Below are 21,615 nucleotides of genomic sequence, written 5' to 3' on the forward strand. Positions count from 1 at the left end.
AGAAGGGTGGGGTACAGTCAGGCGAGTGGGGTACATTATGAAGGAGCCGGGGAGGAGTGGGCAGCAGTCGGGGACGAATGGGGTACAGTTGGGGACGAGTTTGTGCGGTAGGGGAGGAATGGGGTCCAGTCAAAAAGGAATGGGGCACTACCTGTTTGCTGTCTAATTGCACATGGGACCAGCACCTTGGCCGCAAGGACCTTTCTTCCTCTCAGGGACAGAGGTCCACAGGCTTAGATCTTGGGGCGCACGAAGCTCCAATGGCTGTTTTAGAAACTCCCTGTGGGAGTTTTGGTGGTACACCTCTGCTACTGGCGGATGTGAGGCTGTTGGCGGCTGGGGGTGCAGTAATGGCTGAACTGGGGCTGTGGGGTCTGAGAGCCTGCGACTGTTGCTCCAGGCCCTGTCCTCTCAGTGGCTTTGGGACTCTGGTCCTGATGTTCAAAGGAGTGCAGTAGCAGCTAGCCTTGGGCAGGCTCCCTGCAGTGTCCAACCAGAGATTTATGGGCTGAATGCATCCTGGTGCATCAAGAAGGCTGTGAGGGCCAAGGTGAGTGTGAGGTCAGGTTGTCACCAAAAGACAAAAAGTAATGGCCCTTGACCCCGCCAGGCCACCTTGGTTTGAGGCCAGCCTGGGCTACATAGTGCGTTCCAGGACAGGCAGTGCTTCGCAGTGAGACTGTCTCTGAATAACAACAGTTCACTGACAGCTAGGTGTGAGGTTACCTTCTAGCCTGGGTGACTGCTGAGGGGACATTGGGTCATATTCAGGGTTCTGTGTGGCCACCTCAAATCAGTGAGGCCCTGACATGCAGTGGGTGGAGGCCTGAGATTCTACACAGCACTTTGAGAGCCCAGAGCATCCCCTCGAGAATGAAGGGCCGGAGGCCATGCACAAAGCCTAGGAAACAGCTCGCTAGCTGAGAGGTACCCAGTCAGGTGAAGGTGTGTGGATCGGGACAGCGCTTCCCAGATTCCCCCAAGGTGCTCTGCAGTGCTGGGACTCAGGCGATACCATACGATATGATTCCCAGCCACCCATACCGTGGCTCTTCCAGGTGACTTGCTTTGTTTTGCTTTTAAGACAAAGTCTTCGGTAGCCCAGGCTTATTCCAAGTCCATACTGAGCTCAGAGGGACCTTGACTCCTGATCCTCCTGTCTCTTTCTTGATTACAGGCATAGGTCTGTGTAGCCCCCACCTTTCTTCCCCCCTTCTGAAACAGGGTCTTACTATGTAGCACAGCTGGCCTGGAACTCACAGAGATCCCCCTGCCTCTGCCTCCTGAGTGCTGGGCTTAAAGGAGTGGCCACGACACCCAGTTCCCTGTAACTTTAAGTTGGTGGGTAACTGTAACTGAGCCTGCATTGCAGGCACAGAGGTCTACCCAAACTTCTGTTTCGCGCCCTAAAGAGTGTGGCGCATTTCTCGAGCATGGGGTCCTGGAGTGCGGAGCCACAGCCCAGGGGACTGATACCCGTGTACACAGTGCAGAATCGTTTCTCTTTGCACACTGAGCAGTAACAGAAAAAGTTGCCCCTGCCAAGTCATTGCCCCAGGGTTTCTCTTTGTGTTCAGAAATAGTGACTGTTTGCCGGGCGGTGGTGGCGCACGCCTTTAATCCCAGCACTCCGGAGGCAGAGGCAGGCGGATCTCTGTGAGTTTGAGACCAGCCTGGTCTACAGAGCTAGTTCCAGGACAGGCTCCAAAGCCACAGAGAAACCCTGTCTCGAAAAACCAAAAGAAAAAAGAAAAAAAAGAAATAGCGACTGTTTGAAATGACATTCACTGGGTTGGGGACGTGGCCCAGGCATGCACCAGACCCTGGATGCTGCTCCCACACATTTGAAAACCACACATGATCCCAGAATCAGGCAACTCTCTGTGGGCGACATAGTGAGACACTGCCTCCGTCGGCGTCGAAGGAGACCTTGGAACTACCACAACCACCTCACATCCACCGGGTTGTCAAGCCTGTGAAAGACCGGTCCTTTCCTTGGTTCCTCACTGTCACGCGGTCCGACAGGTCATCGCTTGTTTTTCTTCCATGGAATGTTAGTCCCACGCTGGCTTCCATTAATGGTTGACCCCTGCAATGCCAGGGTCTAGTGGCTTTTGGGGCTTCCCGGACTGAGGCCTGGCTTCTGTTGTCGCATCCTGTCACCGTCCACACCTGTAAGTGTGAAGGCAGAAGCCACGTGACAGAATGGTAGACACCTTAACTGCTTTGTGGACGGGCCCCGCTCTCCCTGCTCCTGGGAAACCCGTCCTGTCTTCCTTATCTCCATCTGGGGGGAGCAGGGGAGAGGCTTCTAAAATGGTTACCAGTGTCTTCCTGAGGCTCTGAAAAGTAGATGATCTGATCGCTTCTCCTATTTTAAACGCAGGTCTGATCTGCATATTTTAAAATTCACCATTTGAAGCATAATAATTCAGGTTTTCCTGAGCATCTCTGCACAGCCATGATCTGTGCATGACAGTCTGGTACTGTGTCCTCACCCCAGGTTGGTGTCTCCTCCCCTGAGCCGTCACTCTGCCCCTCCCAGCCCCTGGCACCTAAGACACCTTCTTCCTGGATGCTCCTGGAGCTCTATGTCCTTAGGGAAGCTTTCAGAGCCCGGCACTGTTCGCAGCCGTGTGGTATTCTGCCTGCCGTGTGGGTGGACCACACTGCATCTCCAGGTCACCAGGACTGTTTCTGTCCTTCGTTGTGACCTGTGACATGGAGTGATGGTCCTGTCATAGGTGACTTACTGAACTGAACTTGGGCTGTTCATTGTTTTTTCTTTCTGAGGGTGAGAGTGTAAATTTGTCTGCTTCCTGTCCTGATCTTTTTCATCTCAAAGCTACAACACTCAGAGCTGTGTCCCCTTGGTGGGGGCCATTGAGACCTGCTTTCTTTGATTCTTCATTACCAGGTCAACAGCTAGAGGTTGGCGTCAGGGTCTCACCCTCGGCAGGGTACCACCCCAGCTCCACCCATCCCCAAAGCCCTGTCACTCCGAGAACATTCCTTTCTCAGTCCAACAAAGGCGCTTTGTCCTTGTTGGCCTGTGCTGAACCTCAGAACCCATCCATGCCAGGTCCCAAAGTCACGTGATCTGAGGAGCATGTGTCTGTGACTGTGTATGTGTGTGGTGTGTGTGTGGTGTGTCTGTATGTGTGTATGTGTGTGTGTGGTGGTGTGGTGTGTGTGTGTGTCTGTGACTCTGTATGTGCGTGTGTTTGTGGTGTGTGGCATGTGTGTTGTGTGTGTGTGTCTGTGACTCTGTATGTGTGTGTATGTTTGTGGTGTGTGTTGTGTGTGTGTTATGTCTGTATGTGTGTGTGGTGTGTGTGTATGATTCTGTGTGTGTGGTTGTGTGGTAGTGTGTAGTGTGTGTATGTGTGTGTTGTATGTGTGTGTGGCGTGTGTGTGGCGTGTGTGTGTCTGTGACTCTGTATGTGTGTGTATGTTTGTGGTGTGTGTGGTGTGTGTATGTGTGTGTGGTGTGGTGTGTGTGTATGATTCTGTGTGTGTGATTGTGTGGTAGTGTGTGGTGTGTGTATGTGTGTGTTGTATGTGTGTGTGTCTGTGACTCTGTTGTGTGTGTGTTTGTGGTGTGTGTGGTGTGTGCATGTGTGTGTTGTATGTGTGTGTGTATGTGTGTGTGTCTGTGACTCTGTATGTGTGTGTCTGTGACTCTGATGTGTGTGTGTGTTTGTGGTGTGTGTGGTGTGTGGTTGCATGTGGCCTGGGGTGGTGGATAGAGGTGGGAGGCAGGACTAGGTATGTGGGACTGAGCTGCCTGTCATTCCAGCACTTGGGAGGCAGAGGCAGGAGGATCATGAGTTCCAGGCTAGTCTGAGCTCCACAGTGAGATCTTGCCTGAAAACCCAAAGCCGAGGGCTGGAACATGCTCAGCTGTGAGAGCGCTGGCTGCACAGCTGAGGACAAGTTCAGATCTAAAGAGCCTTCATCAACAGCCGGCATGGCCACACAGACGTCAAGGCCCCTGCTGCTTGCTGGCCTCCAGCTGAGCTCCGGAGCTCGTGGCTCAAGGAAATAAGACAGAGGGATCGGAGACAATGCCCGCATCCTCCTCCAGCTCCATCTGTGTACACACACCACATACACATGTGCACTAACAACCCAAGCCAAAGTCCAACCCCCACTTCAGACAGGGTTTTTCTGTGTAGCCCTGGCTGTCCTGGAACTCACTCTGCAGACCAGGCTGGCTTGGAACTCAGAGATCTGCCTGCCTCTGCCTCGCAAGTCTTGGGATTAAAGGCGAGCACCATCCTCTTCAGATTAAAAAAAAATTTTTTTTTGACCCAACAAAGTCATTGCTGCAGGGCAGGACTGGGTCTGGGTTTCAGGGCCCAGGCAGAGTTGGATTGGAGCACTACTTGTCCAGGTCAAGATGTGGCCATAGCCTCCTGGTTTTCCAGGTTCTTCTGTGTCACTCAGAGTGGTTGGGTGTGTGACTAGCATCCTGAGTTAGGGTGCTTTGGGGGGGCTGTCCTAGGGGTATCCCTGGACTCCACCCACTCCATGCCATGAGCTCCTCTGGTTGGCTCCCCACAGTTTAGAGTCCTCTGGATTTAAGATGGCCCCCAGATCAAACTCAGCTTTCAGTGAGACCAGACTAGACCAACAGGGTCGGGATCCCTCTATGTGGAGAGCTGGGTTTGGAAACAGGGTTTAGGACTCTGGCTGCATCACACACCCAGCAGGCAGGAAGCTCTGGGATCTGTCCACAGCACCATAGAAACCAGATGAGGTGACTCACTGGGAGGCAGAGGCAGGGGGATCAGAAGTTCAAAACCAGCTTTGGCTACATAGTGATGTTTGGGTGGAAATGCCACCCCAGGCCCCAGAGCTCCTATACCTAAAGAGTCTGGAATGTTTGGGTTAAGGCTTTACTCCAGCCCCTGGCATCCATATACCCAGAGAGTCTGGAATCTTTGGATGGAAAGTTCTATCCCAAGCCCCGTCCCCAGGGAGTTGCCTCAGTCCAGACTCCACCTCTAAGAAAGCCTGCCAAATGGTGACCCCTCCCCAAAGGTGCTCAAGACCACTCCCACAGGGCATTTACACGTGGTTTTCTGGTTTCACTTTCAGGCCACCCAGGAGCGCTGGCCTCTGTTAAACCCAGGCTTTTTCTAATTTAGTTTGATTTGGTCTGATTTGGATTATTGCATCATCAGAGAGGTTTACAGGGCTGCAAAAGCTTTTCAACTGAGTCAGAGACAGCCTGGGCTACATGAAACCCTATCTCAGGAAAAAAATATTTATTTAGCTTGTTACAGTTTAACTGTAGTGCAGGCTGGCCCGGGTTAGCTTGACACTGTTTAACTGTAGTGCAGGCTGGCCCGGGTTAGCTTGACTCTGTTTAACTGTAGTGCAGGCTGGCCAGGGTTAGCTTGACTCTGTTTAACTGTAGTGCAGGCTGGCCCGGGTTAGCTTGACTCTGTTTAACTGTAGTGCAGGCTGGCCCGGCAGCCTCACCTCCCACATCCCATACAAGGCAGCGATTTGAGCACTTATGTGAGCATTTCCCAAACTGAATCCATTTCCTTCCCACACATCTCAGATCCTCCCCCTGCCCCCCGCAGCTGCACACACCAGGTGGCTATAGGGTCATCCCCGTCCCCCTGCCCCCCACCTGATAATAGTCCATTGTATGAGGAACCCAGGCTGTGTGGGTTCACTCATCTTTTTGGGTGGTTTGCTATCTTTAAGCTGTTTTGGAAGACAACCCCTCACCCCTACCCCAGACCATCTATTCAGAAATTTTATTGTTTTGTTTTTCTAAAGATGAGTGTTTTTATCTTTGTTGGCCTGGGAACACCCCAGGAAGCACCCAAAGGGGCCATTAGCCTCTGTCAAACCCACGGATGGCTCAGATGGTCTTCTGGGCCTCGGGGAGTTCCTCTGTATGTCAGAGGCTCTTTCTAAACTCTGGGCTTTGGGATCTCTGTTGACCCAGTTCTCACCCTTCGACGTGGTTGGCCTTCGTGCCCCGTGCCCGACTCCTGTGGGACCAGCCAGCCTCGCTGCTCTGGGACTCTGCGTGGGCAGGGCAGGTCCTGGGGGCTGTGGGTAAGGGCACCTGCCTGGCAGTGTGTTCAAATCCCCAGTAAACCTGTAAAGGCCAGGTCTGTGACCCTGGGTGAGGCTGTCTCTCCCCTTCGCTGGGGCTCCATGTCCAGTCAGCCTGGAGAAGAGGAAGGCGCCAGGCCCAGTGAGAGGCCCAGCCCACTGAATGCTCAGCTCCTCGAGACGAAAAGTCCAACCAGATAACTTGGGGGTCATCGAAAGGAGGCTGACCCAGAGAAGTGGAAACAGATCTGAGATCAGTGAATGCCATGCTCCGAGGAAGTGGAGCCCATGGGGCCAAGATATAAAGGAAGTCAAATAGAAGATGGGTTTCATGGCGCACGCCTTTAATCCCTGCACTCGGGAGGCAGAGGCAGGCGGATCTCTGTGAGTTTGAGGCCCACCTAGTCTACGGAACTAGGACAACCAGGGCTACATGGAGAAACCCTGTCTGAAGAAGAAAAGAAGAAGAGGAGGAGGAGGAGGAGCAGGAGGAGAAAAATGAATATTGTGGAATCTTCTAGAACTTTCTGGAATGTTCTGGAATCCGATGGACATTTTCTGGAGTCTTTCAGAACTTCTGGGACCGTGACAGAGTGAAACTGTGCCCTTGTCTTAAATTAATATCGTTATTGTATATAGAATATGTTAATCTTTGTTTTTCATTGATATAAATAAATATAAAAATGGCTATTAAATTTTTATTCTACTTCATGAAAAAAAATCTTTATTTTTCATCCCCACTGCCATCTCAGACATGGACAAACCAATGACAGGATTAAGGGAGCTGCAGGCAGAGGCTGTACTGGCACACTCAGGAGCTGGGCTTCTGTAGAGACTGGAGGCCCTCCAGGGAGGTTGCTGGTTCTGGGCCGGGAGGTGGCCTTGTGAGGCTGAAGGCTCCTGACCAGATAAATGCCTGGTGCTCATCTTGGGCTCTGCAGCATGCTAGCGGTGTCCCCGGCCTTCACCTACCCATGCCAGGAGCTCCCCAGAGGGACTATTTCTGTCCTCAGATGTCCCCCAGTATCTCAGGGACAGGCTCACTGTTGACCCTGGAAGGAAGACCCGCATGCCATGCACACGCCTGGTCTTGGACTCAGACCTGGAATGCCCCCCACGGTAACGTGGCCTCTGCCAGGGATCCCAGCAGGGTGTTTAAAGGTGTAATTAAGTGGCCATATTTTCTCTGGGGTGGTGACACAGATCTGTCCCTCCCTTCAGAGCTGAAAGTAATTCAAAAGTGAGAGACTTAGGGGTCCTTGGGGACCGAGGAGTTGCGTGTGAGATCTGTGTCTTAGCATGTCTCCCTCGGGTTGCCCAGAACCCCACTATGCAGGATCAGCACCCGCACCAGCCAGTGCTCTGCAGGCTGGTCAGAAGGGGCTGAGCTAGGGTGCACGGGATCTACTGGGGGGTAGGGGAGGCAGGGATGGAGGGACTGTGTGCGTTGCGATGTGTGGGGGCTAGAGGCGTGGTCAGGGTGGAGCCCCTCCTAGAATCCCCAGTGAGGGGCTGGGGGCGTGGTCAGGGTGGAGCACTGGTGTAGCCTGTGTCAGGATGTTCAGATTGTGGCTGCTGTGATTTATTTGTGGTTTGCGGGCTTTTTCTTGTGTCTGGCCTCTGCCTCCTTCCCAGTCTGCCTATCCTGTCTTACACAGATTCCTGTCAGTCTCTTTAAGACTCTCCTAATTACCTCTTCAGCATGTGAAGACTCCTTTCCATCCTCTGAGGTATCTCTCAAAATATTCCTGATAGTTAAATTAACCCAGTGTTTGCACCCTGGGCTGTGTGAACATTGTTCCAAGTCATTCTTTATGACTGGACTTGGTGGCGCAGACCAGCACTTGGGTTTGGAGGCAGGAGGATCAGAAGTTCAAGCTCGTTCTCAACCAGTTTGAGCCAGCCTGGGCTACACGAGACCAGCCTCTCCTATCCACTTGGCCCTGTCCCTTGCTAGTGTTCCCGCGCGCGTCTCAGCAGTAGCACACAGAAAGTTTCGCAAAGCCGGAGCCCTCAGCTTTGAACGGACGATGCCGAGCTAAATCGGGCGCGTTGTGTTCCAGGAGGATGTGTTGTTTCCGTTGTGTTTTGGGGGAGGGGACGGTGTGTTTCCTCCTGTGACTATGTCTCAGAATGGTTCATTGAGGAATGCGTAGACGGGTTCGCAGCTGCGCACAGCCTGACACAGTCTCTACAGCGCTTTCCGTGTGTGGCAGCCCCCCCCCCCATGTGTAAAATTCTAGCTTTTTAAAAAGTCTATTCTCAACCCAAGCAGACGGGGATGTGTTAGAACACTTCTGTTTTGAAGGCGCGTCACAGTATGTATAACAGCATCTTGTCATTTCCTAACCAACAAAATTCTCAAAACGGCTCAGTTTTCAAGCCTGTCCCCAAAGAGTGAGCATACTGAGGAGGCAGGACACGCAAGCTGTTCTTTGTTTATTCTGGGTACCACTCAGGGTTGGCTTCTCAGGAGTGAGAGTGTATCAGTCAGCCAACACTGTGTAACAAGCAGAACCAGGTCCTACATTTAAACCATCTGTTGCTTATTGTGGTATGCTTTTTGGCTAGGACTCCAGATGTGGTTTAGCAGATGCATTTGGGGCTCTCTGGGGTTGCTGGGTAGGTGTTGGGCTGGGGTGATGTCTGCTTCTCTAGGGAGGGACTCGTACAGGCTGTACCTGAGACCCAAAACTTCCCTTGCAAGACACAGGTCTGAAACCTCTTTGGAAGACAAGGATTTAGAGCTGCTGCCAGCTCTTGTTGCTCAGAATCACCCACTGACATCAGGCTGATTTTCCACATCGCCAGGCTGTACAATTGAGCCATTTTGTGTGACTAGTGTCCTCTTGTGCTTTAAGAAATGACACATGCCGGGCGGTGGTGGCTCACACCTTTAATCCCAGCACTCGGGAGGCAGAGGCAGGCGGATCTCTGTGAGTTCGAGACCAGCCTGGTCTACAGAGCTAGTTCCAGGACAGGCTCCAAAACCACAGAGAAACCCTGCCTCGAAAAAAAAAGAAATGACACATGATGCTATTTTATTGTGAAAGAGTTGTCAAGATGCCTATTTAGAGGGAGATTCACCAAGTCAATTCCACAGATTTTTCTTTTTCTTTTTTTTTCTTTTTCTTTTTTTCTTTTCTTTTCTTTTCTTTTTTTTTTTTTTTGAGACAGGATTTTATTCTGTGTAGCTTTGGAACCTGTCCTGGAACTTGCATTGTAGACCAGGCTGGCTTCGAACTCACAGAGATCCGCCTGCCTCTGCCTTCTGAGTTCTGGGGTAAAATCATGTGCCACCCCATCAGCTCTACTGGGGTTTTTTGGGGGGAACATAGGAGGTTGAGACAGGGTCACTTGTAGCTCAGGCTGGCCTTGAGCTTGTGATCCTCCTACTCAGCCTCCTGAGTGCTGGGACGTCGTGTGTGTTGTCACGTGTCTTACCTCCAACTGTCTGTGTTCTGGAAGAGAATGAGGGAAGAGCTGGCATGTCTTCAGGTAGGACAAGAAGCAACAGCCATTTGGAAGTTGTCTTTTGACTACGCGTTTCCTTTTTTTATGCCAGTTCCCAGCTGTGTGGCTTTGATAAACTTCTTAAAGTCTCTGAGCCTCAAATATCCCACTAGAGAAACATGCTTTGATGACAGCTGTGTGCCACCTTGCCCCATGCAGGGGGTGAATCTCCGAGCTCTGCACATGCCAAGGGGTGCTCTACCCGCCAAGCCCCAGCTCCAACCCTTCTTTAATAACATACACACATCTTTTATTTTTGTGTACCAATATTTGCTTATGTGTATGTCTATGCACCACGTTGGGTGCAGTATCTGCATAGGTCAGTAGTGGGCGTTGGATCCCTGGGAACTACAGATACAGATGGTTGTGGGTGCTGGGAATCGAACCTGGCTCGTCTGTTAGCCGGTGTGCTATCCACCGAGCTAACCTTCTGCTCTGCTTGGGGCTGACCTCAAGTTCATGGCCTGAGATCAGGTCATTCTGTCCCTGCCATCTGCAGCCTTTTTTAGACCTCCAGAGAAGGGTGTTGGATGCTGGGGCTGAGGTCACTGTGCGGGCATCAGGCTGGCTGAACGCAAAGGGCAGGCGCGGGAAGGGCGGGCGCGCAAAGGGTGGGTGCGCGAAGGGCAGGCACGTGGGCACACACAGCAGCAGGTGTTTCCCGCTGCTCAAGGCTTTGAGCCCACAGCATCTGGGATGAGGCAAGAGGGTAGCCAGCCCTTCCTTACGCCAGACCTCAAGGCGACCCTCAGCATTGCATCCTGTGTCTCCACGCGTGGGTGACTTGGTAACATAATACAGAACTTGAAATCTCAGAAGGAGACAGGCTCAGGTTGTCATGAATGGGGGAGGGGTGATGTCATTGGCCTGGGCTCCGTGGGGGCTGGGAACTCAGCTCAGCACCCTGCAGATCCCAGCACTCCCCACCCAGAACAACCAGGAAGAGTGTTCGCACTGCCAAGGTGAAGGTGACTCGGAGATGAGAGAGCCTTTTGTGCTGGGAAAGTCGGGAAAGGCGGCCACAGGGAACCAGGGCTACCAGCTCAGCAGGTTCAGCTGAACTTGCAGAGTGAGGCACAGCGGGCCCCAGAGCTGGTGACAGCTCAGCCAGTCTCCAGGACTGTGGAGGACAGGGACCCACAGCGGGTCTACTTGTCTGAGAACAGGGTCTCACGTAGCCCAGGCTGGCCTCAAGCTCACCGTGGAGCCCCATGCTGAGTGCCAGGGTGACAGCAAGTGCCCTCACACCTGACTTATGTGCAGGGGAGAGAATCTGGCTTTGCGTGTAATGGGTGAGCCCGGCACCCACTGAGCCTCAGCCCCTTCAATAAAACAATATGCGGACAGTTTGCAGTCCCTCCGGGGCTTTGAGCTCGTGAGGGAGGGCTGTGCTGTGCACCCAGTGTCATGGAGCCAAGAGGTCCCTGTTGTGTCTGCTCAGCTCCCCTAGACAGTGGTGAAAGAACAAGGTGGCTGCGCCTCTCAGTGGACTTGTTGACAGGAGCAACTGAGGCCACATTTCACCTGTGGCTTTGATCTGACTCCTTTAAATCTGCACGACTGAATCCAGTGACCCCAAGCCATTTTGTTTGTTTTCAACACCAGGCATGAACCCCGTGCACACCAGGCACTGAACCCTGTGCACACCAGGCATTGAACCCCGTGCACACCAGGCACTGAACCCTGTGCACACCAGGCACTGAACCCCGTGCACACCAGGCACTGAACCCCATGCACACCAAGCAAGCACTTTACCATTGACTGGGTTTGGGGGTGCCCGCTTCAGGAGGATGAGGTCAGAGGATCTCTGTGAGTTTGAGGACAACCTGGTCTATGTTGTGAGTTCTATGCCAGCCTGGGCTACATAGACCCTGTCCCCAAAATTGAAATTTAGTCATCAGGCTTGGCAGCGGCGCCTTTACCTGCTGAGCCAACTCACTGGCCCTCTTCCACGTTTTATTTTGAGACAAAGGCTGGCTGGCCTTGGACTCCCTCTGTGGCTCAGGCTGGCCTTGGGCTGGTCTTGCTCTTGTTCCATAGCCAGGCTTATTCATTGCTGGTTGTTTTGTTATTGTTGTTTTGTTTTTCTTAAACAGGGTCTCACTGTGCTTGCCCAAGCTGACTTCAAACTCAGAGCAATCCTTCTGCCTCAGCCCCACCCAAACAGACTATAGGCTTGTACTGCCAGCACTCCATTCTTTCAATCATTCTGATTCACTCTGGTTTTCTAGAACTTTCCACCCATAAAGCTGTTGTTGTCTTCCAGTCCAGCCCCAGCTGCACCCTCCACAAGGCTCACGGGTGGCTCACGGGTGAGGGCACCCTGCTGTCACATCCACCCTCGACGTTCTGAAAGCTTCTTGCAGCACAGCCCCCTACATGGGGGACCATCTCTCCCACCTGTCCCCTCCCTGAGCCCATCCCTCTCTAATTTGCATATTCTGTTTTTAGCATTTTTTTTTCTGGATTTTACATAATCGTGTCATTAGGAGGCTGTCATGGGAACCAAACGCTCCCTTTTCAAAGTACCTTCTGGAGCTAATTGCATGTCTACTAGCTCCATTTCTTTTTAAAATGAATTTTACATTTTGGGATATATTGACTGAACAAGCTACTTTAGGAGGCCAGAACAGAGGAGTCCCCGCGTGCCCCCAAATGATGTCCGCATGACTTAGGTCTTAGGGTGACCCCTTGTTCCTCCCACAGTGAAGCAAGGCTGAGCTCCTGGAGTTGGGATCTCTTAGTCTCCTTCAGGACGCTCCCTGTTAGAGTCCTAATCCAAGGTCAGGCCAGCTTTGTTGTGACTTCATACCCTGAGGACAGTTCTTCAGACTTTGTTTAGATTCACTGGGGCATGTTAAGGAGTCTTGGGTGGAGGTCTGAGAATATCCGCTCCTTGTGAGCAGCCCGATGTGATATTTTCCGTTATCCTTCTCTACCTAGGGCATAGTGTTGGAGCTCCACCTAGAATCCCCAGTGAGGGGCTGGGGGCGTAGTCAGGGTGGAACCCCGCCTAGAATTCCCCAGTGAGGGGCTGGGGTTTAGCTCTGCTGTGAGTGGGGAAGCCATTGGTTCAACCCTAGGTCTACAAAGGAAACAGGCTGTAGATGGGCACGCAGAGCTTACAGCGGCCCTGAAGATAAGCCAGGCACTGAGCTCTGGTCTGCGGTCCATATTTGCAATCAGGACCTCTGCAAGGTGACTCTGTGGGCTCCCGTGCATCTCTTTGGACATAGGTGCTCTTTACGTTTTTTTTAAACTTCCACTCCTGCATCGTATGTGCACGTGCCTTGATGTGTGCAAAGATCCGAGGACAACTTGTGGCACTCAGTCTTCTTCCACCACCGCGTGGGTCCCAAGGACTGAACTTGGGTTGACAGTCTTGTCGGTGAGCGCCCTCACTCTCTGAGCCATCTCTCGGCCACGGCTCTTTAGGTTTGAATGGAAATTAGCTTGTGCAGGTTTCTATTCTTGACCACGCTGTCTCCACACACCAGTCCCCATCAGTGGTGGTGACACTGTCAGGTGACTCTGTCCCTCTGGATACGGGGCCACGGCACACCAGGGGAGTTCCTGGCATGGAGTTAGTGGAAACCAACGACTTTCTGAGCATCTGTAGGGTTCAGGGCGTGCCCCCAACCCACAGTGTACCCAGTGCCTAGGGGACCCCATCCTGACCATGAACGAGATCCAGTTGCCTTCCAGCTGATCCTGAGGTGGGCAGGGAGCCTCCACCTGGGCGATGCTGGTCTTAGCTGGGCGTGGTGGCACATGCTCATCCCTGCAGAACTGGGAGTTGAGGCAGAAGGATTTCCAGGAGTTTGAAGTCAGCCTAGACTATAATGTTGAGACGTTCAACCCAAAGCATAAAAGACCTTGAGCGGTTGGTCCTGAGTCCTGAACTCAGCTGTCCTTGGGCCCTGTCCATTCAGAGCTGTGACAGAGCCAGCTCCGGTCCAGTCACCTCACACCCTGGTCCCTGCCTGCTTTGTGCTCTCTTGCCAGTGCCCTGCACCCCATGCAGAGGAAGCCATCACCCTCTGCTCCCTGCCTTGGCAATCAGTGTTCCTGGGTGACATATTTAGATGGTTGCTATGGTGATGAGGTTGACAGCTTCATGTGGCACAAAAGACGGGCCCCGCTTTGCTATATCGAGCCTGCAGAAGACCGGGTGCGTGTGCCACGTGCCCCTGTCAGCGTAGGAAGGGAAGGGGGCTCAGACAGCCCGTCCCACCCACTTGCTCCCCACGGAGGAGCGGCGACCCGCTGGAGGAGGTATGACTGTCACCTTGAAAGATGTGTAGGGAGGAACAGGGCTCACTTAGGGGTGACTGGGTCCTCCAGGGGACACCGGGCTATGCCTGGGGACATGTGTGGCTACCCCAACTCAGAGTGTCCTTGGCATGTGGCGAGTGGAGGCCAGAGATTCTGTCGCCTATAATCAGGACCCAGGGTACACGCTGAAAACGGTGCATGGTGTCCCCAGGCTGTGGGAAGTTGGGTCCTCTCCTTGCTCTGCCCATGGCTGTGAAAAGCACCTGACACAGACGGCTACGGAAGGAAGGGTTTGTCCTGCATGGTTAGCACCCTCCATCGTGGCTATACCGAGTCCGCAGTCAGGAAGCAGAGAGAGGCGATCGCTGGGCTCCGCCCACGATCCCAGCCCACGAGATGGCATTGCCGCGCGCGTGCAGGGACACTCGTCTATACCTTGTCAAGGTGACAGTGACAACACCAAGGTCACACTGAGACAGGAGGCTAACTGTGAGCTCGAGGCCAGCCTGGACTGCACCTTGGGATCATGGGACCCCTTCCTCTGGGCCTCCCTGAGAAAAAGTAAGGCAGCCTGGTCCAAGGGTGCATCGGGATGGATTTTGTTTGCTGTTCTGGGCTGGCCTCAAACTCACAGAGATCTGTCTGCCTCTGCCTCCCAAGTGCTGGGGTTAAAGGCGAGCGCCACCACTGCCCATTCCTGTCTTTCAGAGACCTTGACCCAAAGGGTATCACAGCCATTGGTGAGAGAGATGAAATTTGGGGCCATGGCTGTTGGGGCTTAAAGAAATTAGCTAAAAACTTAATGTCAAAAAAAATTCCTTTTTAAAACCAGCCCTGACTGGGACTGGGGGATTCGGCGCTAAAACTGTGGAACTGGGGTTCTATTCCCGGCATCCCCATGGTGTTTGTGACATCATCTCTGGGCTCTGGTGATCCCTTCTGGACTCTGAGGGCGCTGCATGCAGTTGGTCAGTGTGTGCATGTGCGCGCCTATGTGCATGGGCGTGCATCTGCATGTGCACGAGTGTGCGCATGTGTGTAAGAGGTTTCCTCGTGCCCCTCGGTGGCCCGTAGAGTGGATGACAGGGATCATCACGACACTGCTTTCTGAGTGGTCACAGAAACCAGAGCTGCAGCGTCCTCTCCTTCCCGCACCGAGTGATCTCTGGGACAAGAGATCTTGCGGCTCCGGGCGTTGAGTGGGTGTGGCTGAGGTCTTGTGTAGCACCCTCCCTGTGGCCCCGTGTCTCACCCTGGGGGACCCTCTGTGGTCTGGCCCGGAGCGTGGAAGGACTGGGGTCTGTCTCAGTGATGGCCGGGGTGTCCTGCTCCAACCAGCCCCTTTTCCCTGTGGACTCTCTGCTGCCCTTGCTTGACAAAGGTGGGAAGTGGTCACAGGGTCCTTGTCGGTCCCGGATCATCCGTTGGGGTCCTGGAGTCACTGTGACTAGACTGAGTCAGGACGACCTCGGGGACCCACGGAGCTGTCTGGGGACGCGGGACAGAGTGGACGCTGCTCAACTCCCTCAGGGAACCAGGTCGAGACCCGCCTAAGAGGACCCTAAGTTATTTTTGAGAATTCGGGCCTTGCTCCTTCACCATGAGCCCCAGGCGTGTGTCTCTGCCCCCCACCCCCGCTTTCCGGTTTCTGGGGCCAGCTGCTCTCCCTCTGCACTCAGCATGCGCCTCAGCTCCTCCAACGACTTAGTGTCCAGCCTGGGTGTGAGCACGTGTGCAACTCTCAGTTGCCTGGGTTCGTGTGAAGTGGCTGGGGTCGTCCCTGTGGATGGGCGTGTTGCTCCAGCCGGGGCTCGGTGCAAGCAGGATTCCAGCCGCTTCCTGCAGCGGCGCTGCCACCTGCAGGCGGCAGCCAGGATTGCAGCTGCATTTGCAAAACCAAAAACCTCAGAAAGATACTTGGGTAGAGCGCTCTCCCAGCATGCACCGGCCCGGGGCACCGCATAAGCCAGCCGAGGCTACATAGTGAGTGAGGACAGCCTGGGCCCAAGAGACCCCGTCTCAAGAGGGAGAAAGATAATATTTTAGGGCTGGAGATAAGAGCACTGACTGCTCTTCCAGAGGTCCTGAGTTCAATTCCCAGTGCCCACATGGTGGCTCACAGTCATCTGTAATGAGTTTGGTGTCCTCTTCTGGCCTGCAGGCATACATGTACACAGAATACTGTATACATAACAAATAAATCTAAAAAAAGATAATATTTTAAAAAGGGTTTATAGCCTAGCATGTGATCTCAAGCACTGAACTAGCAGAGGCAGGAGGATTGTGAGTTTGAAGTCAAATATATAGTGAAATCTTGCATCAAATAACATAATATAAAATAAAGTAAGGGCTGGCTAGAGGGCTCAGCAGATAAAGGAGCTTGCTGTCAAGCCTGAGGTTATGAGTTCGAGCCCTAGAACCCACAAGATGGAGACACACACACACACACACACACACACACACACACACACACACACTGAATATGTCTTTGGGGGTTAAGGTTGGGAAATAGCGCAGAAGTGCCCTTCTTTCCCCATGAATCATGCTGGTCAAGTCCAGCATTTATTGAGCTCCCACTGTATACAAACGCTTTCTAGAAATGCCCTGGTGTGACCCTCAGGAGAGGCGCACGGGGACCTGCGAGGTCGGCCACCGCCCTCTGATGGGCAGTCCCCTGCCTCCATTCTGCAGACGACTGTCTCTGACCCGTCCATGCCCACCCGCCACTTCCCTTTCAAATGCGCAGTAGGTGAATTATGAACTCCGCCTCATTCTTTCGGTAAATTGCTGTTCCCATCCGGCCCGCGCAGGCCGAACCCCACAGCTTGTCGGGACCCCCGACCTGACAGCTGCGGTGCCAAATTAATGCCCAGTGTTTCTCTTCCAGGGAGCGAAGGCTTCTGGTTGGAACCTCGGTGCTGGGACGGTGGACTCGGTGCAGGTAGGTGCTGTGCTCGGTGCCTTGCTCGGCTTTGAAGCCTGGGTGGGAGTGAGGAGTCCTGTAGGACAGGATCCGCACGGACGGGGAAGGGGCCATGGTGCTGTGGGGTGACCTAGGCCCCAGACAGCCATGTTCTCTCCACTCCAGAGTTTGCCAGACGCTTTGGTACTGCACTCCGTTTCCAGCACCCCATTTCTCACATCCCATTTTCTGTACCCCATTTCCCATGCTTACGTTTCCTGCACCCCTGTTTTCCTACCCCCTTTCCCAGCCTTTGTTTTGTCTCCCGTACCCCTTTCCCATACTGTTTCATGCACCCCAATATCCCGCACCTCTCTCTCCACCCCTGTTTCTCTCACGCCTGTCTTCTGCATCCTGTCCCGCACCCCGTTTTTTACACCCCATTTCCCACACCCCTGTTTCCTGCACCCTCACCCCATTTCCCACACCCTGTTTCCTGCACCCCGTTTCCCACACCACTATATTTTGCACCCTTTCCCGCACCCCGTTTCCTGCACCCCCTTTCCCACAAACCCGTTTCCACACACCTGTTTCCTGCACCCTATCCCGCACCCCGTTTCTCACACCCCGTTTCCTGCTGCCATTTCCTCATCTCCAGAGTCATGATTTTGGAGGTTGACTTTGCTTTCTGTACCTGTTCCGTACCATGCCGGCACCCCGCTCCTCCCGGTTAGCTCCCGGTCCTGAGGCTGGGGTGCGCTGTTGGGAAAGGGGGTCTCCGGACGTGGCCGTGGTTTGAGACAGGGTCTCATTATAGAGCACTGGCGCCACCTTCCGGCCTCCGCAGGTACTGCACACACGGGGTATAATCCCGTGCCTGTACCTCTTCCTAATTTAGGGGTACATTAGAAGACAGCGCTGTATTGACCGTGTGACTCATACCATTTGAAATGTAACGGCATGTGCCTGTCCCCTGACACCGGGAAGGAGGAGGCTGGAGGGAACATGGTCAGCCTCAGCAATGTAGTGAATTTGAGGCCAGCCTGGACTACCTTTCTCCCTAAATTAAAATAAGATAAAATTTAAAAAGTAAGCCCGGCATGACACCTATAATCCCAGCACTCGGGAGGCAGAGGCAGGCGGATCTCCGTGAGTTCGAGTGGTCTACAAAGCAAGTTCTAGGTCAGCCAAAGATACACAGAAGGACACAGAGAAAACCTGTCTCAACAAACAAACAAAGATTAAAAAGATGCATTTATGTTGTCAAGGACCCTATGTGATATCAGGGAATGCTCGTGGCGGCCATAACTGGGGAAACCCTGGCATGGAGCGGCCAGAGTTGCTGGGGGTACCCAGGGCTGTGTTCCCCACAGAGAAGCCTCAGCCCTGTCAGTCACGCCGGGGTCCTGAGGGTGGGGATACAATACTGACTTGAGTCTTTCTCTCATGAGCCCCTTGAAGAGTGGGGTGCTCCCTAACTTCCAACTTTTTCTTTCCTTTTTTTTAAAGTAACTTTATTTTTATTTTATGTGCACTGGTGTTTTGCTGTCTGTGTGAGGGCGCTGGGCCCCCAGAAATGGAGTCACAGGTGGTTGTGAACCCCATGTGGGTGCTGGCAATTGAACCCAGGTCTTCTGCAGGAGCAGATGGTGCTCTAACCACTGAGTGTCCCTCCAGTACAGTATGGACCCTTCTAAAATTAATTACATGTATTTATATTTGCACATGTGTGTGGGTGCGTGCATGTGTGTGCTCACATGTGGAGGACAGCGGACAATTTGAAGGAGCTGGGTCTCTCTCTTTCCACGGTCGGGAATTGAACTTGGATCCTCAGACTTGGAGACCATCCATCTCCTGAGACATTTTGTACAACTTTTTCCGGATTGGTAGCAGCGCCTGCAATTACCACTCATGACCACCAGGGGTCAGCAGAGGCCCGTGAGGTTCTGCACCAGGGGACTCTCGGGGAGCTTGGATAAGGGAAGGTGGGAGGTTCAGCTGTTGGCCACGCTGGGTGACAGTCATCCCCTTGGAAGAAGTGATGCCTGAGAAAATTGGGCCACCCAAAGTACAGAGGGTGGAGGCGAGATTGAGGGCCGGGGTGATTAACAGGGCTGCAGGGTATCAGGGAAGCCAGTCTCTATAAAATCAATCTCCGGTCTTGACGCTCTGAAGATCCACATACAGCAAGAGCCCTGGGAGGCCCCAGCACAAGGGTTTTCTCTTCAAGGTTCCTTCTTTCTTGCAGTCTGGGGGCATTTCTGCTGGGAACGTGCCTGCGGGGGGCGGGAAAGACGGGCACGTAACAGGGGCCCTGGAGCAGGTGGCTCAGACTCTGGCTCTTACACACACACACACACACACACACACACACACACACACACACACACACTGTCTGGGTTGACTGCCCTCTGGGTTTGTTCCCGGCCTGTTGGAATTGTGGTATTATCAGGTCTCTGTGGACAGACCATCCTGCTCGGCCCACAAGGTCCCAGCAGCCCCCCAGAACACCAGACACACCCATGTGTTGTTGTGGGGCTTCACACGGAGACTTGCCAGATGCGCTCCTGCTGTGCCTAGGGTGCCTAGAACCTTCTCCTTGCCCAGTATGTAGCTGAGGATGCAGGAAACTTCTCACAGCCTCAGCTTCTAGGATGTGTTACCATCCAGGGCATCCTGGGTGACACACTGGGGTGCTCCTGGAATTGTTGGCAGAGACTGTGGAAGCTGCTGTGCCCCGCAGAGCCAAGGGCACCCCACAGGGAACACCCCTGAACAGTGTCCCCAGCACCCGGCGCGCTATGCTGCTTAAACCTCTCCTGCTGGGGTAGGTCCTGTCACCAAGTTTCCATGTGGGTAGAGTCCCAGGACCTCAGTGGGGACAGGTGGCTGGGTGATACTGTCTCCTGGGGTCCCTGAAGCAGGGCATCTCCACTGAGAACGATCTTCCCCTAAGATACCTCTGGCCTCTCAGGTCAGTTATTGAATGGCTAATGAAGACCCTGACCAAGAACGACCTGGCTCCAGATGGGGTCTCATGTAGCCAAGGCTAGCTTCAGATACCCCTAATATAACTAATAATGACACCGGGCTCCTGATTCTCCGGTCTGCACCTCCTACGTGCTACATGACAGGTGTGTGCTACCTACCACGCGCTAGAAATAGAGCCCAAGGCTTCCCGAATGCCGGGCAGCTGAGCTATAGGACTCTGCTAACAGAGTTGCAGGCACCCTACCCACTATGCCACATCCTCATCCCAGGATCATCCCTTTTAGTCTCTGCAGTGTCCTTTGGTCCCCGCCAAGCCCTAATGAGCAGCTCTCTCTTCAAAAGCCAGTCCACCCAGAAAGAGCTAGAGCCTTCCGTTGCCGCGAGTGTTGTTGCTAGGCAACCGCTTTTAGCATCCGCTTCCCCAAGAGTGGTGCTGATGCAGGGATAGGTCATTCCCGGGTTTGCTGGGCCTCAGCCTCCACGGACTCAATGCACGTGGGGTGACAGTCACGTATGTATGTGGCAGGGGTGGTGGGGACGTGGGGCAGCTGTCAGAGGCTGGACACTGCCCACAGCGGTGGGTCTGGATTTAAGGTCACCTTTATGTGTGTGGGAGAATGGGTGTAGAGAGCCCATGGTGGCCAGAATGGGGTGCCAGGTTTCCTGGTACTGTAGTCACAGTTGGTCGTGAACGTGAGTGCTGGATCGGTCCCCAGCCCGTCCGGGTGGACCCATGACATGAGGGTGCTGTGTTGGGCGCTGTAGCCTTGCAGAGGACCCAAGTCTGACTCCCGTGCTCTGCCCTCTGAACTCAGACCCCAGCCCCTTCCTTCCCTTTTAAATACTCATCTTTGTGCATGAAGGATCTCTCCACTTGGAGTGCCAACGTGCGTGCGTGCGTGCGTGTGCGTGTGTGTGTGCACAGAGGAGTGTGTGTGTGCACAGAGGTGTGTGTGTGCGCGCACGTGTGTGCATGCGTGCCGTGTGTGTGCATGTGTGTGTGTGCGTGCACATGTGTGTGCACAGAGGGGTGTGTGTGTGCGCGCGCGCAGGTGTGCATGTGTGTGTGCACGTGTGTGTGCGTGCACGTGTGTGTGCGCGCATGCATATGTGCGTGTGCATGCGTGCCGTGTGTGCGTGTGCGTGTGCGTGTGCGTGTGTGTGCGTGCGTGTGCGTGCATGTGTGTGTGCGTGCACGTGTGTGTGCATGTGTGCTGTGTATGTGCGTGCATGTGCGCGCGCTTGTGTCCGTGTGTGTGCATGCGTGCCGTGTGTGTGCATGTGTGTGTGTGCGCATGTGTGTGTGCATGCACGTGTGTGTGCATTTAAATGTTTTTAATTAAAATATAATTACATTGCCAGGAGGCGGTGGTGGCTCAGCCTTTAACCCCAGCACTCGTGAGGCAGAGACAGATGGGTCTCTGTGAGTTCGAGGCCAGTCTGGTCTACAGAGCGAATTCCAGGACAGGCAGAGGGGCCGATCTCATTTGACACACAAGAGGACATTGTCCCCTTGCCATAGTTGTTAGCTGTCTGTGACTCTTTGTGTAGAATGGACCCGTGAAATCTGCCCACACATTAACATTTGTTCCAGTCTTGGCTGTGCAGCCATTTCTAGGAGAAATGCCTTTCACTGAACACCGGGACTCCTTCTGGGGCCTGGCCACCCACCGTTTCTCCACATTGTCCCCAGGGAAGCAACTGAGCACAGATGGTCCAGCCTGCAGCCTAAGTGACGCCTCCTGCATCCCAGCCCAGGCTAGAGTGTGTGTGCGTGTGTGTATTCGTGTGTGTGCGTGTGTGTATGAGCGTGTGCATGTATTCGTGTGTGTGCATGTGTGTATGAGCGT

The 21,615-nt window shown here is 53.6% G+C and overlaps 1 protein-coding gene across 4 annotated transcripts in view; it reads left to right on the forward strand.

Annotated features, from left to right (window-relative positions):
* Gng7 (G protein subunit gamma 7) overlaps positions 1–21,615 on the forward strand; it is a 64,552-nt gene that overhangs the window by 308 nt on the left and 42,629 nt on the right. For 2 of the 4 annotated variants that reach the window (XR_012910846.1, XM_075975409.1), the window contains exon 2: positions 16,760–16,813. The gene's annotated coding sequence lies outside the window, so the exon portion shown is untranslated. Of the gene's footprint in view, positions 1–13,600; positions 13,873–16,759; positions 16,814–21,615 lie in introns of those variants that run through there. The other 2 variants (XM_075975410.1, XR_012910847.1) reach the window with 2 other exon arrangements.

The sequence above is a fragment of the Microtus pennsylvanicus genome, chromosome 6 (genome assembly GCF_037038515.1).
Source record: "Microtus pennsylvanicus isolate mMicPen1 chromosome 6, mMicPen1.hap1, whole genome shotgun sequence".
Lineage (NCBI taxonomy): Eukaryota > Metazoa > Chordata > Mammalia > Rodentia > Cricetidae > Microtus > Microtus pennsylvanicus.